At 30.4% G+C, this 14,328-nt stretch overlaps 17 non-coding genes across 17 annotated transcripts; all 17 read left to right on the top strand.

Annotated features, from left to right (window-relative positions):
• The first annotated feature begins 66 nt into the window (after positions 1-66).
• LOC135053877 (small nucleolar RNA U3) lies at positions 67-279 on the top strand. The gene has a single exon (XR_010243173.1). It is a non-coding gene; the product is annotated as a small nucleolar RNA U3 (small nucleolar RNA).
• Positions 280-932: 653 nt separating this feature from the next.
• Positions 933-1,145, top strand: LOC135053561 (small nucleolar RNA U3). The gene has a single exon (XR_010242896.1). It is a non-coding gene; the product is annotated as a small nucleolar RNA U3 (small nucleolar RNA).
• A 653-nt stretch (positions 1,146-1,798) lies between these two features.
• Positions 1,799-2,011, top strand: LOC135053860 (small nucleolar RNA U3). The gene has a single exon (XR_010243157.1). It is a non-coding gene; the product is annotated as a small nucleolar RNA U3 (small nucleolar RNA).
• Positions 2,012-2,664: 653 nt separating this feature from the next.
• LOC135053783 (small nucleolar RNA U3) lies at positions 2,665-2,877 on the top strand. The gene has a single exon (XR_010243090.1). It is a non-coding gene; the product is annotated as a small nucleolar RNA U3 (small nucleolar RNA).
• Positions 2,878-3,530: 653 nt separating this feature from the next.
• LOC135053940 (small nucleolar RNA U3) lies at positions 3,531-3,743 on the top strand. Its single transcript, XR_010243227.1, has one exon. It is a non-coding gene; the product is annotated as a small nucleolar RNA U3 (small nucleolar RNA).
• Positions 3,744-4,396: 653 nt separating this feature from the next.
• LOC135053810 (small nucleolar RNA U3) lies at positions 4,397-4,609 on the top strand. The gene has a single exon (XR_010243114.1). It is a non-coding gene; the product is annotated as a small nucleolar RNA U3 (small nucleolar RNA).
• Positions 4,610-5,262: 653 nt separating this feature from the next.
• LOC135053973 (small nucleolar RNA U3) lies at positions 5,263-5,475 on the top strand. The gene has a single exon (XR_010243257.1). It is a non-coding gene; the product is annotated as a small nucleolar RNA U3 (small nucleolar RNA).
• Positions 5,476-6,128: 653 nt separating this feature from the next.
• On the top strand, positions 6,129-6,342 carry LOC135053587 (small nucleolar RNA U3). Its single transcript, XR_010242918.1, has one exon. It is a non-coding gene; the product is annotated as a small nucleolar RNA U3 (small nucleolar RNA).
• Positions 6,343-6,995: 653 nt separating this feature from the next.
• LOC135054008 (small nucleolar RNA U3) lies at positions 6,996-7,208 on the top strand. Its single transcript, XR_010243288.1, has one exon. It is a non-coding gene; the product is annotated as a small nucleolar RNA U3 (small nucleolar RNA).
• A 652-nt stretch (positions 7,209-7,860) lies between these two features.
• Positions 7,861-8,073, top strand: LOC135053876 (small nucleolar RNA U3). Its single transcript, XR_010243172.1, has one exon. It is a non-coding gene; the product is annotated as a small nucleolar RNA U3 (small nucleolar RNA).
• A 653-nt stretch (positions 8,074-8,726) lies between these two features.
• LOC135053559 (small nucleolar RNA U3) lies at positions 8,727-8,939 on the top strand. The gene has a single exon (XR_010242895.1). It is a non-coding gene; the product is annotated as a small nucleolar RNA U3 (small nucleolar RNA).
• A 653-nt stretch (positions 8,940-9,592) lies between these two features.
• LOC135053859 (small nucleolar RNA U3) lies at positions 9,593-9,805 on the top strand. Its single transcript, XR_010243156.1, has one exon. It is a non-coding gene; the product is annotated as a small nucleolar RNA U3 (small nucleolar RNA).
• A 653-nt stretch (positions 9,806-10,458) lies between these two features.
• On the top strand, positions 10,459-10,671 carry LOC135053751 (small nucleolar RNA U3). The gene has a single exon (XR_010243061.1). It is a non-coding gene; the product is annotated as a small nucleolar RNA U3 (small nucleolar RNA).
• A 653-nt stretch (positions 10,672-11,324) lies between these two features.
• Positions 11,325-11,537, top strand: LOC135054020 (small nucleolar RNA U3). The gene has a single exon (XR_010243299.1). It is a non-coding gene; the product is annotated as a small nucleolar RNA U3 (small nucleolar RNA).
• A 652-nt stretch (positions 11,538-12,189) lies between these two features.
• Positions 12,190-12,402, top strand: LOC135053867 (small nucleolar RNA U3). The gene has a single exon (XR_010243163.1). It is a non-coding gene; the product is annotated as a small nucleolar RNA U3 (small nucleolar RNA).
• Positions 12,403-13,055: 653 nt separating this feature from the next.
• Positions 13,056-13,268, top strand: LOC135053882 (small nucleolar RNA U3). Its single transcript, XR_010243177.1, has one exon. It is a non-coding gene; the product is annotated as a small nucleolar RNA U3 (small nucleolar RNA).
• Positions 13,269-13,921: 653 nt separating this feature from the next.
• On the top strand, positions 13,922-14,134 carry LOC135053647 (small nucleolar RNA U3). Its single transcript, XR_010242971.1, has one exon. It is a non-coding gene; the product is annotated as a small nucleolar RNA U3 (small nucleolar RNA).
• The last annotated feature ends 194 nt before the right edge of the window (positions 14,135-14,328 follow it).

Here is a 14,328-nt window from a genome sequence, read left to right as displayed (position 1 = left end):
AAAATGTCACCATGAGTTAAAAGAGCAATTCATATGGCCTATCTAAACCATCAACAAAATGTAGCTAAGATTATACTTCCAGGGATCATTTCTATAGGCAATGATGGGAGAAATGTGCTTGAAAGTGTCCAAACTTGCCAACCACCATGATGAGATAAAGAGCTCTCTTCTCAGCATGAAGGCAGTTAGCAACTCTGTTTCATGCAGATGTTGTTAGCTTTTGATGACTATCCTACTTTTTAATAAAGAAGTGGTAGAAGAGGACTCATTCAGAGTGGCTGATTACACACTTTAAAATCAACTATGGTTATTTAAAACTAAGTTTGTATAATGTTTAATAACCTTGAAAGAATACGCATTGATGTTTCAACATTCCTGAATCAGAATGTTTTTTATGATATAGCAATTAAAGCAATGCCTAAGAGTATTATTTTACATTTTAATTTTAACCTTCTTTAAGTGGTTCATGTCAATGAGGACTTGAAAAATGTAAAGTGTGCTTTCCTTAAAAGAACCTTTTGTTTGCAGTGTATTTGTTTAATAATTGTTTAATTCTTTTGCAAATCAGCAACTAATGCAAGCCACTAGTTTATTTCCTATATGCAATATAAGAAATTTTGAAGTACCAATGCTATTAGTGCATTGGTTTCATTGTTAAGTGTTCTGTTTAATATTTTGGCTTAAACAATTTTATATATGCAAAAATTATAATATGTTACCTAATACAATCTTAAAATGTGTCTACTCTCACAGAAAATCCTTCAGTATATGATAGTGAATGAATTGTAGTCTGAAAATTTGTGGAGAATGTTATGCAACTGAAAATTGGTTGACAATTTCTATATCAAGTTTTATGAATGGGTCCTAAAATGTCACCATGAGTTAAAAGAGCAATTCATATGGCCTATCTAAACCATCAACAAAATGTAGTTAAGATTATACTTTTAGGGATCATTTCTATAGGCAATGATGGGAGAAATGTGCTTGAAAGTGTCCAAACTCGCCAACCACCATGATGAGTTTAAGAGCTCTCTTCTCAGCATGAAGGCAGTTAGCAACTCTGTTTCATGCAGATGTTGTTAGCTTTTGATGACTGTCCTACTTCTTAATAAAGAAGTGGAAGAAGAGGGTTTATTCAGAGTGGCTGATTACACACTTTAAAATCAACTATGGTTATTTAAAACTAAGTTTGTATAATGTTTAATATCCTTGAAAGAATACGCATAGATGTTTCAACATTCCTAAATCAGAATGTTTTTTATGATATAGGAATAAATGCAATGTCTAAGAGTATTATTTTACATTTTAATTTTAACCTTCTTTAAGTGATTCATGTCAATGAGGACTTGAAAAATGTAAAGTGTGCTTTCCTTAAAAGAACCTTTTGTTTGCAGTGTATTTGTTTAATAATTGTTTAATTATTTTGCAAATCAGCAACTAATGCAAGCCACTAGTTTATTTCCTATATGCAATATAAGAAATGTTGAAGTACCAATGCTATTAGTGCATTGGTTTCATTCTTAAGTGTTCTGTTTAATATTTTGGTTTAAACAAATTTATATATGCAAAAATTATAATATGTTACCTAATACAATCTTAAAATGTGTCTACTCTCACAGAAAATCATTCAGTATATGATAGTGAATGAATTGTAGTCTGAAAATTTGTGGATAATGTTATACAACTGAAAATTGGTTGACAATTTCTATATCAAGTTTTATGAATGGGTCCTAAAATGTCACCATGAGTTAAAAGAGCAATTCATATGGCCTATCTAAACCATCAACAAAATGTAGCTAAGATTATACTTCCAGGGATCATTTCTATAGGCAATGATGGGAGAAATGTGCTTGAAAGTGTCCAAACTCGCCAACCACCATGATGAGATAAAGAGCTCTCTTCTCAGCATGAAGGCAGTTAGCAACTCTGTTTCATGCAGATGTTGTTAGCTTTTGATGACTATCCTACTTTTTAATAAAGAAGTGGTAGAAGAGGACTCATTCAGAGTGGCTGATTACACACTTTAAAATCAACTATGGTTATTTAAAACTAAGTTTGTATAATGTTTAATAACCTTGAAAGAATACGCATTGATGTTTCAACATTCCTGAATCAGAATGTTTTTTATGATATAGCAATTAAAGCAATGTCTAAGAGTATTATTTTACATTTTAATTTTAACCTTCTTTAAGTGGTTCATGTCAATGAGGACTTGAAAAATGTAAAGTGTGCTTTCCTTAAAAGAACCTTTTGTTTGCAGTGTATTTGTTTAATAATTGTTTAATTCTTTAGCAAATCAGCAAATAATGCAAGCCACTAGTTTATTTCCTATATGCAATATAAGACATTTTGAAGTACCAATGCTATTAGTGCATTGGTTTCATTGTTAAGTGTTCTGTTTAATATTTTGGCTTAAACAATTTTATATATGCAAAAATGATAACATGTTACCTAATACAATCTTAAAATGTGTCTACTCTCACAGAAAATCATTCAGTATATGATAGTGAATGAATTGTAGTCTTAAAATTTGTGGATAATGTTATGCAACTGAAAATTGGTTGACAATTTCTATATCAAGTTTTATGAATGGGTCCAAAAATGTCACCATGAGTTAAAAGAGGAATTCAAATGGCTAATCTAAACCATCAACAAAATGTAATTAAGATTATACTTCCAGGGATCATTTCTATAGGCAATGATGGGAGAAATTTGCTTGAAAGTGTCCAAGCTCGCCAACTACAATGATGAGTTTAAGAGCTCTCTTCTCAGCATGAAGGCATTTAGTAACTCTGTTTCATGCAGATGTTGTTAGCTTTTGATGACTGTCCTACTTCTTAATAAAGAAGTGGAAGAAGAGGGCTTATTCAGAGTGGCTGATTACACACTTTAAAATCAACTATGGTTATTTAAAACTAAGTTTGTATAATGTTTAATATCCTTGAAAGAATACGCATAGATGTTTTAACATTCCTAAATCAGAATGTTTTTTATGATATAGGAATAAATGCAATGTCTAAGAGTATTATTTTACATTTTAATTTTAACCTTCTTTAAGTGATTCATGTCAATGAGGACTTGAAAAATGTAAAGTGTGCTTTCCTTAAAAGAACCTTTTGTTTGCAGTGTATTTGTTTAATAATTGTTTAATTCTTTTGCAAATCAGCAACTAATGCAAGCCACTAGTTTATTTCCTATATGCAATATAAGAAATTTTGAAGTACCAATGCTATTAGTGCATTGGTTTCATTATTAAGTGTTCTGTTTAATATTTTGGTTTAAACAAATTTATATATGCAAAAATTATAATATGTTACCTAATACAATCTTAAAATGTGTCTACTCTCACAGAAAATCATTCAGTATATGATAGTGAATGAATTGTAGTCTGAAAATTTGTGGAGAATGTTATGCAACTGAAAATTGGTTGACAATTTCTATATCAAGTTTTATGAATGGGTCCTAAAATGTCACCTTGAGTTAAAAGAGCAATTCATATGGCCTATCTAAACCATCAACAAAATGTAGTAAAGATTATACTTTCAGGGATCATTTCTATAGGCAATGATGGGAGAAATGTGCTTGAAAGTGTCAAAACTCGCCAACCACCATGATGAGTTTAAGAGCTATCTTCTCAGCATGAAGGCAGTTAGCAACTCTGTTTCATGCAGATGTTGTTAGGTTTTGATGACTGTCCTACTTCTTAATAAAGAAGTGGTAGAAGAGGGCTCATTCAGAATGGCTGATTACACACTTTAAAATCAACTATGGTTATTTAAAGCTAAGTTTGTATAATGTTTAATATCCTTGAAAGAATACGCATTGATGTTTCAACATTCCTGAATCAGAATGTTTTTTATGATATAGGAATAAAAGCAATGTCTAAGAGTATTATTTTACATTTTAATTGTAACCTTCTTTAAGTGGTTCATGTCAATGAGGACTTGAAAAATGTAAAGTGTGCTTTCCTTAAAAGAACCTTTTGTTTGCAGTGTATTTGTTTAATAATTGTTTAATTCTTTAGCAAATCAGCAATTAATGCAAGCCACTAGTTTATTTCCTATATGCAATATAAGAAATTTTGAAGTACCAATGCTATTAGTGCATTGGTTTCATTGTTAAGTGTTCTGTTTAATATTTTGGCTTAAACAAGTTTATATATGCAAAAATGATAACATGTTACCTAATACACTCTTAAAATGTGTCTACTCTCACAGAAAATCATTCAGTATATGATAGTGAATGAATTATAGTCTTAAAATTTGTGGATAATGTTATGCAACTGAAAATTGGTTGACAATTTCTATATCAAGTTTTATGAATGGGTCCAAAAATGTCACCATGAGTTAAAAGAGGAATTCAAATGGCTAATCTAAACCATCAACAAAATGTAATTAAGATTATACTTCCAGGGATCATTTCTATAGGCAATGATGGGAGAAATTTGCTTGAAAGTGTCCAAGCTCGCCAACTACCATGATGAGTTTAAGAGCTCTCTTCTCAGCATGAAGGCAGTTAGTAACTCTGTTTCACGCAGATGTTGTTAGCTTTTGATGACTGTCCTACTTCTTAATAAAGAAGTGGAAGAAGATGGCTTATTCAGAGTGGCTGATTACACACTTTAAAATCAACTATGGTTATTTAAAACTAAGTTTGTGTAATGTTTAATATCCTTGAAAGAATATGCATAGATGTTTCAACATTCCTAAATCAGAATGTTTTTTATGATATAGGAATAAAAGCAATGTCTAAGAGTATTATTTTACATTTTAATTTTAACCTTCTTTAAGTGATTCATGTCAATGAGGACTTGAAAAATGTAAAGTGTGCTTTCCTTAAAAGAACCTTTTGTTTGCAGTGTATTTGTTTAATAATTGTTTAATTCTTTTGCAAATCAGCAACTAATGCAAGCCACTAGTTTATTTCCTATATGCAATATAAGAAATTTTGAAGTACCAATGCTATTAGTGCATTGGTTTCATTGTTAAGTGTTCTGTTTAATATTTTGGTTTAAACAAATTTATATATGCAAAAATTATAATATGTTACCTAATACAATCTTAAAATGTGTCTACTCTCACAGAAAATCATTCAGTATATGATAGTGAATGAATTGTAGTCTGAAAATTTGTGGAGAATGTTATGCAACTGAAAATTGGTTGACAATTTCTATATCAAGTTTTATGAATGGGTCCAAAAATGTCACCATGAGTTAAAAGAGGAATTCATATGGCCTATCTAAACCATCAACAAAATGTAATTAAGACTATACTTTCAGGTGTCATTGCTATAGGCAATGATGGGAAAAATGTGCTTGAAAGTGTCCAAACTCGCCAACCACCATGATGAGTTTAAGAGCTCTCTTTTCAGCATGAAGGCAGTTAGTAACTCTGTTTCATGCAGATGTTGTTAGCTTTTGATGACTGTCCTACTTCTTAATAAAGAAGTGGAAGAAGAGGGCTTATTCAGAGTGGCTGATTACACACTTTAAAATCAACTATGGTTATTTAAAACTAAGTTTGTATAATGTTTAATATCCTTGAAAGAATACGCATAGATGTTTCAACATTCCTAAATCAGAATGTTTTTTATGATATAGGAATAAATGCAATGTCTAAGAGTATTATTTTACATTTTACTTTTAACCTTCTTTAAGTGATTCATGTCAATGAGGACTTGAAAAATGTAAAGTGTGCTTTCCTTAAAAGAACCTTTTGTTTGCAGTGTATTTGTTTAATAATTGTTTAATTCTTTTGCAAATCAGCAACTAATGCAAGCCACTAGTTTATTTCCTATATGCAATATAAGAAATTTTGAAGTACCAATGCTATTAGTGCATTGGTTTCATTGTTAAGTGTTCTGTTTAATATTTTGGCTTAAACAATTTTATATATGCAAAAATTATAATATGTTACCTAATACAATCTTAAAATGTGTCTACTCTCACAGAAAATCCTTCAGTATATGATAGTGAATGAATTGTAGTCTGAAAATTTGTGGAGAATGTTATGCAACTGAAAATTGGTTGACAATTTCTATATCAAGTTTTATGAATGGGTCCTAAAATGTCACCATGAGTTAAAAGAGCAATTCATATGGCCTATCTAAACCATCAACAAAATGTAGTTAAGATTATACTTTTAGGGATCATTTCTATAGGCAATGATGGGAGAAATGTGCTTGAAAGTGTCCAAACTCGCCAACCACCATGATGAGTTTAAGAGCTCTCTTCTCAGCATGAAGGCAGTTAGCAACTCTGTTTCATGCAGATGTTGTTAGCTTTTTGATGACTGTCCTACTTCTTAATAAAGAAGTGGTAGAAGAGGGCTTATTCAGAGTGGCTGATTACACACTTTAAAATCAACTATGGTTATTTAAAGCTAAGTTTGTATAATGTTTGATATCCTTGAAAGAATACGCATTGATGTTTCAACATTCATGAATCAGAATGTTTTTTATGATATAGGAATAAAAGCAATGTCTAAGAGTATTATTTTACATTTTAATTGTAACCTTCTTTAAGTGGTTCATGTCAATGAGGACTTGAAAAATGTAAAGTGTGCTTTCCTTAAAAGAACCTTTTGTTTGCAGTGTATTTGTTTAATAATTGTTTAATTCTTTAGCAAATCAGCAAATAATGCAAGCCACTAGTTTATTTCCTATATGCAATATAAGAAATTTTGAAGTACCAATGCTATTAGTGCATTGGTTTCATTGTTAAGTGTTCTGTTTAATATTTTGGCTTAAACAATTTTATATATGCAAAAATTATAATATGTTACCTAATACAATCTTAAAATGTGTCTACTCTCACAGAAAATCATTCAGTATATGATAGTGAATGTATTGTAGTCTGAAAATTTGTGGATAATGTTATGCAACTGAAAATTGGTTGACAATTTCTATATCAAGTTTTATGAATGGGTCCAAAAATGTCACCATGAGTTAAAAGAGGAATTCATATGGCCTATCTAAACCATCAACAAAATGTAGCTAAGATTATACTTTCAGGGATCATTTCTACAGGCAATGATGGGAGAAATGTGCTTGAAAGTGTCCAAACTCACCAACCACCATGATGAGTTTAAGAGCTATCTTCTCAGCAAGAAGGCAGTTAGGAACTCTGTTTCATGCAGATGTTGTTAGCTTTTGATGACTATCCTACTTCTTAATAAAGAAGTGGTAGAAGAGGGCTCATTCAGAGTGGCTGATTACACACTTTAAAATCAACTATGATTATTTAAAACTAAGTTTGTATAATGTTTAATATGCTGGAAAGAGCAAGCATTGATGTTTTAACATTCCTGAATCAGAATGTTTTTTATTATATAGCAATAAAAGCAATGTCTAAGAGTATTATTTTACATTTTAATTTTAACCTTCTTTAAGTTGTACATATCAATGAGGACTTGAAAAATTTAAACTGTGCTTTCCTTAAAAGAACCTTTTGTTTGCAGTGTATTTATTTAATAATTGTTTAATTATTTTGCAAATCAGCAACTAATGCAAGCCACTAGTTTATTTCCTATATGCAATATAAGACATTTTGAAGTACCAATGCTATTAGTGCATTGGTTTCATTGTTAAGTGTTCTGTTTAATATTTTGGCTTAAACATTTTATATATGCAAAAATTATAATATGTTACCTAATACAATCTTAAAATGTGTCTACTCTCACAGAAAATCATTCAGTATATGATAGTGAATGAATTGCAGTCTGAAAATTTGTGGATAATGTTATGCAACTGAAAATTGGTTGACAATTTCTATATCAAGTTTTATGAATGGGTCCTAAAATGTCACCATGAGTTAAAAGAGCAATTCATATGGCCTATCTAAACCATCAACAAAATGTAGCTAAGATTATACTTCCAGGGATCATTTCTATAGGCAATGATGGGAGAAATGTGCTTGAAAGTGTCCAAACTTGCCAACCACCATGATGAGATAAAGAGCTCTCTTCTCAGCATGAAGGCAGTTAGCAACTCTGTTTCATGCAGATGTTGTTAGCTTTTGATGACTATCCTACTTTTTAATAAAGAAGTGGTAGAAGAGGACTCATTCAGAGTGGCTGATTACACACTTTAAAATCAACTATGGTTATTTAAAACTAAGTTTGTATAATGTTTAATAACCTTGAAAGAATACGCATTGATGTTTCAACATTCCTGAATCAGAATGTTTTTTATGATATAGCAATTAAAGCAATGCCTAAGAGTATTATTTTACATTTTAATTTTAACCTTCTTTAAGTGGTTCATGTCAATGAGGACTTGAAAAATGTAAAGTGTGCTTTCCTTAAAAGAACCTTTTGTTTGCAGTGTATTTGTTTAATAATTGTTTAATTCTTTTGCAAATCAGCAACTAATGCAAGCCACTAGTTTATTTCCTATATGCAATATAAGAAATTTTGAAGTACCAATGCTATTAGTGCATTGGTTTCATTGTTAAGTGTTCTGTTTAATATTTTGGCTTAAACAATTTTATATATGCAAAAATTATAATATGTTACCTAATACAATCTTAAAATGTGTCTACTCTCACAGAAAATCCTTCAGTATATGATAGTGAATGAATTGTAGTCTGAAAATTTGTGGAGAATGTTATGCAACTGAAAATTGGTTGACAATTTCTATATCAAGTTTTATGAATGGGTCCTAAAATGTCACCATGAGTTAAAAGAGCAATTCATATGGCCTATCTAAACCATCAACAAAATGTAGTTAAGATTATACTTTTAGGGATCATTTCTATAGGCAATGATGGGAGAAATGTGCTTGAAAGTGTCCAAACTCGCCAACCACCATGATGAGTTTAAGAGCTCTCTTCTCAGCATGAAGGCAGTTAGCAACTCTGTTTCATGCAGATGTTGTTAGCTTTTGATGACTGTCCTACTTCTTAATAAAGAAGTGGAAGAAGAGGGTTTATTCAGAGTGGCTGATTACACACTTTAAAATCAACTATGGTTATTTAAAACTAAGTTTGTATAATGTTTAATATCCTTGAAAGAATACGCATAGATGTTTCAACATTCCTAAATCAGAATGTTTTTTATGATATAGGAATAAATGCAATGTCTAAGAGTATTATTTTACATTTTAATTTTAACCTTCTTTAAGTGATTCATGTCAATGAGGACTTGAAAAATGTAAAGTGTGCTTTCCTTAAAAGAACCTTTTGTTTGCAGTGTATTTGTTTAATAATTGTTTAATTATTTTGCAAATCAGCAACTAATGCAAGCCACTAGTTTATTTCCTATATGCAATATAAGAAATGTTGAAGTACCAATGCTATTAGTGCATTGGTTTCATTCTTAAGTGTTCTGTTTAATATTTTGGTTTAAACAAATTTATATATGCAAAAATTATAATATGTTACCTAATACAATCTTAAAATGTGTCTACTCTCACAGAAAATCATTCAGTATATGATAGTGAATGAATTGTAGTCTGAAAATTTGTGGATAATGTTATACAACTGAAAATTGGTTGACAATTTCTATATCAAGTTTTATGAATGGGTCCTAAAATGTCACCATGAGTTAAAAGAGCAATTCATATGGCCTATCTAAACCATCAACAAAATGTAGCTAAGATTATACTTCCAGGGATCATTTCTATAGGCAATGATGGGAGAAATGTGCTTGAAAGTGTCCAAACTCGCCAACCACCATGATGAGATAAAGAGCTCTCTTCTCAGCATGAAGGCAGTTAGCAACTCTGTTTCATGCAGATGTTGTTAGCTTTTGATGACTATCCTACTTTTTAATAAAGAAGTGGTAGAAGAGGACTCATTCAGAGTGGCTGATTACACACTTTAAAATCAACTATGGTTATTTAAAACTAAGTTTGTATAATGTTTAATAACCTTGAAAGAATACGCATTGATGTTTCAACATTCCTGAATCAGAATGTTTTTTATGATATAGCAATTAAAGCAATGTCTAAGAGTATTATTTTACATTTTAATTTTAACCTTCTTTAAGTGGTTCATGTCAATGAGGACTTGAAAAATGTAAAGTGTGCTTTCCTTAAAAGAACCTTTTGTTTGCAGTGTATTTGTTTAATAATTGTTTAATTCTTTTGCAAATCAGCAACTAATGCAAGCCACTAGTTTATTTCCTATATGCAATATAAGAAATTTTGAAGTACCAATGCTATTAGTGCATTGGTTTCATTGTTAAGTGTTCTGTTTAATATTTTGGCTTAAACAATTTTATATATGCAAAAATTATAATATGTTACCTAATACAATCTTAAAATGTGTCTACTCTCACAGAAAATCATTCAGTATATGATAGTGAATGTATTGTAGTCTGAAAATTTGTGGATAATGTTATGCAACTGAAAATTGGTTGACAATTTCTATATCAAGTTTTATGAATGGGTCCAAAAATGTCACCATGAGTTAAAAGAGGAATTCATATGGCCTATCTAAACCATCAACAAAATGTAATTAAGACTATACTTTCAGGGGTCATTTCTATAGGCAATGATGGGAGAAATGTGCTTGAAAGTGTCCAAACTCGCCAACAACCATGATGAGTTTAAGAGCTCTCTTCTCAGCATGAAGGCAGTTAGTAACTCTGTTTCATGCAGATGTTGTTAGCTTTTGATGACTGTCCTACTTCTTAATAAAGAAGTGGAAGAAGAGGGCTTATTCAGAGTGGCTGATTACACACTTTAAAATCAACTATGGTTATTTAAAACTAAGTTTGTATAATGTTTAATATCCTTGAAAGAATACGCATTGATGTTTCAACATTCCTGAATCAGAATGTTTTTTATGATATAGGAATAAAAGCAATGTCTAAGAGTATTATTTTACATTTTAATTTTAACCTTCTTTAAGTGGTTCATGTCAATGAGGACTTGAAAAATGTAAAGTGTGCTTTCCTTAAAAGAACCTTTTGTTTGCAGTGTATTTGTTTAATAATTGTTTAATTCTTTAGCAAATCAGCAATTAATGCAAGCCACTAGTTTATTTCCTATATGCAATATAAGAAATTTTGAAGTACCAATGCTATTAGTGCATTGGTTTCATTGTTAAGTGTTCTGTTTAATATTTTGGTTTAAACAAATTTATATATGCAAAAATTATAATATGTTACCTAATACAATCTTAAAATGTGTCTACTCTCACAGAAAATCATTCAGTATATGATAGTGAATGAATTGTAGTCTGAAAATTTGTGGAGAATGTTATGCAACTGAAAATTGGTTGACAATTTCTATATCAAGTTTTATGAAAGGGTCCTAAAATGTCACCATGAGTTAAAAGAGCAATTCATATGGCCTATCTAAACCATCAACAAAATGTAGCTAAGATTATACTTTCAGGGATCATTTCTACAGGCAATGATGGGAGAAATGTGCTTGAAAGTGTCCAAACTCACCAACCACCTTGATGAGTTTAAGAGCTATCTTCTCAGCAAGAAGGCAGTTAGGAACTCTGTTTCATGCAGATGTTGTTAGCTTTTGATGACTATCCTACTTCTTAATAAAGAAGTGGTAGAAGAGGGCTCATTCAGAGTGGCTGATTACACACTTTAAAATCAACTATGATTATTTAAAACTAAGTTTGTATAATGTTTAATATGCTGGAAAGAGCAAGCATTGATGTTTTAACATTCCTGAATCAGAATGTTTTTTATTATATAGCAATAAAAGCAATGTCTAAGAGTATTATTTTACATTTTAATTTTAACCTTCTTTAAGTTGTACATATCAATGAGGACTTGAAAAATTTAAACTGTGCTTTCCTTAAAAGAACCTTTTGTTTGCAGTGTATTTATTTAATAATTGTTTAATTATTTTGCAAATCAGCAACTAATGCAAGCCACTAGTTTATTTCCTATATGCAATATAAGACATTTTGAAGTACCAATGCTATTAGTGCATTGGTTTCATTGTTAAGTGTTCTGTTTAATATTTTGGCTTAAACATTTTATATATGCAAAAATTATAATATGTTACCTAATACAATCTTAAAATGTGTCTACTCTCACAGAAAATCATTCAGTATATGATAGTGAATGAATTGTAGTCTGAAAATTTGTGGATAATGTTATGCAACTGAAAATTGGTTGACAATTTCTATATCAAGTTTTATGAATTGGTTCAAAAATGTCACCATGAGTTAAAAGAGGAATTTATATGGCTAATCTAAACCATCAACAAAATGTAATTAAGATTATACTTCCAGGGATAATTTCTATAGGCAATGATGGGAGAAATGTGCTTGAAAGTGTCCAAACTCGCCAACCACCATGATGAGTTTAAGAGCTCTCTTCTCAGCATGAAGGCAGTTAGCAACTCTGTTTCATGCAGATGTTGTTAGCTTTTGATGACTGTCCTACTTCTTAATAAAGAAGTGGAAGAAGAGGGTTTATTCAGAGTGGCTGATTACACACTTTAAAATCAACTATGGTTATTTAAAACTAAGTTTGTATAATGTTTAATATCCTTGAAAGAATACGCATAGATGTTTCAACATTCCTAAATCAGAATGTTTTTTATGATATAGGAATAAATGCAATGTCTAAGAGTATTATTTTACATTTTAATTTTAACCTTCTTTAAGTGATTCATGTCAATGAGGACTTGAAAAATGTAAAGTGTGCTTTCCTTAAAAGAACCTTTTGTTTGCAGTGTATTTGTTTAATAATTGTTTAATTCTTTTGCAAATCAGCAACTAATGCAAGCCACTAGTTTATTTCCTATATGCAATATAAGAAATGTTGAAGTACCAATGCTATTAGTGCATTGGTTTCATTGTTAAGTGTTCTGTTTAATATTTTGGTTTAAACAAATTTATATATGCAAAAATTATAATATGTTACCTAATACAATCTTAAAATGTGTCTACTCTCACAGAAAATCATTCAGTATATGATAGTGAATGAATTGTAGTCTGAAAATTTGTGGATAATGTTATACAACTGAAAATTGGTTGACAATTTCTATATCAAGTTTTATGAATGGGTCCTAAAATGTCACCATGAGTTAAAAGAGGAATTCATATGGCCTATCTAAACCATCAACAAAATGTAGCTAAGATTGTACTTCCAGGGATCATTTCTATAGGCAATGATGGGAGAAATGTGCTTGAAAGTGTCCAAACTCGCCAACCACCATGATGAGATAAAGAGCTCTCTTCTCAGCATGAAGGCAGTTAGCAACTCTGTTTCATGCAGATGTTGTTAGCTTTTGATGACTATCCTACTTTTTAATAAAGAAGTGGTAGAAGAGGACTCATTCAGAGTGGCTGATTACACACTTTAAAATCAACTATGGTTATTTAAAACTAAGTTTGTATAATGTTTAATAACCTTGAAAGAATACGCATTGATGTTTCAACATTCCTGAATCAGAATGTTTTTTATGATATAGCAATTAAAGCAATGTCTAAGAGTATTATTTTACATTTTAATTTTAACCTTCTTTAAGTGGTTCATGTCAATGAGGACTTGAAAAATGTAAAGTGTGCTTTCCTTAAAAGAACCTTTTGTTTGCAGTGTATTTGTTTAATAATTGTTTAATTCTTTTGCAAATCAGCAACTAATGCAAGCCACTAGTTTATTTCCTATATGCAATATAAGAAATTTTGAAGTACCAATGCTATTAGTGCATTGGTTTCATTGTTAAGTGTTCTGTTTAATATTTTGGCTTAAACAATTTTATATATGCAAAAATTATAATATGTTACCTAATACAATCTTAAAATGTGTCTACTCTCACAGAAAATCCTTCAGTATATGATAGTGAATGAATTGTAGTCTGAAAATTTGTGGATAATGTTATGCAACTGAAAATTGGTTGACAATTTCTATATCAAGTTTTATGCATGGGTCCTAAAATGTCACCATGAGTTAAAAGAGGAATTCATATGGCCTATCTAAACCATCAACAAAATGTAATTAAGATTATACTTCTAGGGATCATTTCTATAGGCAATGATGGGAGAAATGTGCTTGAAAGTGTCCAAACTCGCCAACCACCATGATGAGTTTAAAAGCTCTCTTCTCAGCATGAAGGCAGTTAGTAACTCTGTTTCATGCAGATGTTGTTAGCTTTTGATGACTGTCCTACTTCTTAATAAAGAAGTGGTAGAAGAGGGCTCATTCAGAGTGGCTGATTACACACTTGTAAATCAACTATGGTTATTTAAAACTAAGTTTGTATAATGTTTAATATCCTTGAAAGAATACGCATTGATGTTTCAACATTCCTAAATCAGAATGTTTTTTATGATATAGGAATAAAAGCAATGTCTAAGAGTATTATTTTACAGTTTAATTTTAACATTCTTTAAGTGGTTCATGTCAA

This window comes from Pseudophryne corroboree, chromosome 2 (assembly GCF_028390025.1).
Source record: "Pseudophryne corroboree isolate aPseCor3 chromosome 2, aPseCor3.hap2, whole genome shotgun sequence".
NCBI classification, from domain to species: Eukaryota; Metazoa; Chordata; class Amphibia; order Anura; family Myobatrachidae; genus Pseudophryne; species Pseudophryne corroboree.
This window is presented reverse-complemented; position numbering and strand designations above follow the sequence as displayed.